At 36.2% G+C, this 2,837-nt stretch overlaps 1 long non-coding RNA gene across 1 annotated transcript; it reads left to right on the top strand.

Moving 5' to 3' along the window:
* Positions 1–250: 250 nt before the first annotated feature.
* LOC145789950 (uncharacterized) lies at positions 251–1,353 on the top strand. Its single transcript, XR_014328470.1, has 3 exons — positions 251–460; positions 601–707; positions 1,251–1,353. It is a non-coding gene; the product is annotated as an uncharacterized LOC145789950 (long non-coding RNA).
* The last annotated feature ends 1,484 nt before the right edge of the window (positions 1,354–2,837 follow it).

Here is a 2,837-nt window from a genome sequence, read left to right as displayed (position 1 = left end):
CTTCTCCCCATCTCTCTCCCCAGTTTAACCCTTTCCCTTCCCAGTTTAATGTACCCACAACAATTTATGTGATTCCATGTTATACTCTCTTTTTCAGTTGTATGAAGCACTAGCAGATCAACTGACTGACATAGTTGTAAATGCGGTGAGTGCTCCTGGTGCTGTTACTTCACATGTTGATAGAAAAACTATTCTTTGATATCAGGAGCATTTTGGAAGAGTTTTTGTGCAGTTTATTTATTCACATTGTTAATTTTTGGCAGCTATCAGTTCCTATTGACTAGACTTTGCATTATTAATATACAATATTTTGATACCTTTATCTCATATTTTTTGCAATTTTCCACCACACCTTGGATTTGATACGTACTTTGCATTTGGAAGCCTGAGGAAGCTATTGATCTGTTTATGGTTGAGATCATGCATATGCGCCATAAGTTTGATGTAGACACCCCGTTTGGTAGGTCGATTTTATTTTTTGTTGGCTTACATCCAATGGCAAGTTTTGTTGTATGATTTGTATATTAATATAATTTTTATATTCGTTGCCCTTAGTTTCTCATGTTGCGCATACTGTTTTTTGCGCATACTGTTTTCTAGGTTGAGTGTCTTGTCCTGGATCATGGTTCAAGACATCCTAACATGAAGCGAATAGCTGAGAATTGCTATATCTTGACATGTAATGTATCACTGGAGTATGAGAAAAGGTAAGTACTGATGAAATGTGTTGCTAGGAAAGCGGAAAGAGTAAATATTTTTGTAGTTATGTGTTTGTCCGTTTTATTCATTGTATGTACATAATATGTTGAAGAATGTTTATTTGGATCTTGTAAATTTATGATTTCACTGCATCAACCCATTTAGCCATGAGGAATCTTAAATTTTCTTGTTATGATGCAAATTTTATGAAGGTAGAAAGATGAGATAATGTACAAGTTGTTTAGTCCACATGATATTTTATAATCTCAGCTCAATTTATAAGTTATGGTGATAAATTGTAAGATTTTGGTCATCTAGATGGAAGCATTCTTGCCTACCATCCAAAATTTTATGCAATTTTGAAAAAGTTAGGGGTTTAAAATTTGAAAAAAAAAATGATTTTTTTTTTTTTTTTGAAATTGATGTTTATATGGATTTTGAAAATTTTTCATCAGGCATAAACAGACTTAACTATTGTTTACTTGATGTGTTGGATGGTCTATTTGGGTATATCAAACTGACATCTCTTTCTCTCAATGAAATAAATGCAGGATTTTTCTACTTAAGTGCAGAGCAGAGAGAGACAATGGTTGCAGCAGAAAGGCGTTCAGTCGACGAGAGAGTAAGGAAAATCGTTAAGCTAAAGGACAAGGTACTGAATTCAAAATGCAGCATTATTCTTTATGGTTTTTTAAGATTTTCATCTGTGCACTAATGCTTTATAGTGTCTTTAAACATGACCTATACTTGCTATTTAGGTCTACTCCGGTAATGATAACAACTTGTTATCAATCAAAAAGGAATTGATCCTCCATCACTTGACCTTCTTGTTAGGGTAGGGTAAGTCATGCTTTCTACTATATTGTTTTTTTTTATTTATTAATGTTATACAAACAAATTCTATCATATTAATAAACTAAGTCTCATTTTTGATGGAGATGATGTTTGAATTGTTAGAATTGTTATATTCACTATGGGAAGTTTTCTTTTAAATATGGAGAATCTTTTGTTGGTTGTAGCAAGTGTATAGATAAAGCTTTTTGGAAGTTGGATCAATGTGGAGCTTATTTCCTTTTTTTTTTTTTTTGGGTCATGTTTAAGTGTGCAACCCCCTTAAGGTTGCACACCATATGCAACCCAATTGTTAGCCGTTAGATTACAATAATTGATCAAGATCATTAAATTGTTTAATCGTGAAAAATTTGAAACCGGGGCAACCGGTTAATGCTTGTATTTGTATTTGCATGATTGCATCCCACTCACTCTCTGTATTTCGTCTCTATCTCTCTCTGTGTAAGGTTGAGTCAATGTAACCCTTGATTTCCATTAACAGCAAGAAGCCCCTGCTGGGTTGGTTCCATTGACGAAACTCTGTAGGGAACAGTATAACGGGCGATTTCCAACAACGGAACTACAAGACTGTGTTGGTTCGATTGCTGAAGTGAAGCCCTTCTCTCCAACTAGATAAGGTATGGAGCTGTCTCCCTCTCTCTGTATCCCTCTCTGTCTCTCTGGCCTCTTCACTTCAGCTATTTTCCCTCAACTAAACCCCCGTCCTAACTTCAACCGCTCTTCACTTCGCTCAAACGGAAACCCCTCCATTGGCAACTAACCTTTCTCTTTCTCAAGCGAGTGTTTGTGTTTGCATAAACAACTAAACCGTGTGAAAATGTCATGTTTGTGTTTGTGTTAACATTTTTTGGTCATCAAGTAATTGTTTGTACTAATGTCATGTGCAGTATGGCCCCGGCGGAAGTTAAAAGGGAAGGTGATGATTATGACATTCCAAATGAAGCGGATGACATTCGTTTGATGAATGAAAGTCGGGCGGAACCTTATCATGGTTGTGAAGCTGGTCCGAGCAATGAAGAAGCAACCAACATGAACGTTGAAGATGGCGGAGCCGATGTGAAAAAAGAAATGGTTGACGATGCTCGTCGCAATGACATGGTTGGTGATGTTGAACGTGCTATTCTGGAACAGAAATTTGATTCGATCGAAGATGGAGAAGCTTTCTACAATGCGTATGCTAAAGCCAAGGGATTTAGTATACGAAAATCCAGATTTAACACAAATAAAGAGGGAAAGGTCGTTAGTAGGCTGTGGTTGTGTTCAAGGGAAGGTCAGAGATTACCAAA

This window comes from Camellia sinensis, chromosome 1, assembly GCF_055761805.1.
Source record: "Camellia sinensis isolate YWXY chromosome 1, ASM5576180v1, whole genome shotgun sequence".
NCBI lineage: Eukaryota > Viridiplantae > Streptophyta > Magnoliopsida > Ericales > Theaceae > Camellia > Camellia sinensis.
This window is presented reverse-complemented; position numbering and strand designations above follow the sequence as displayed.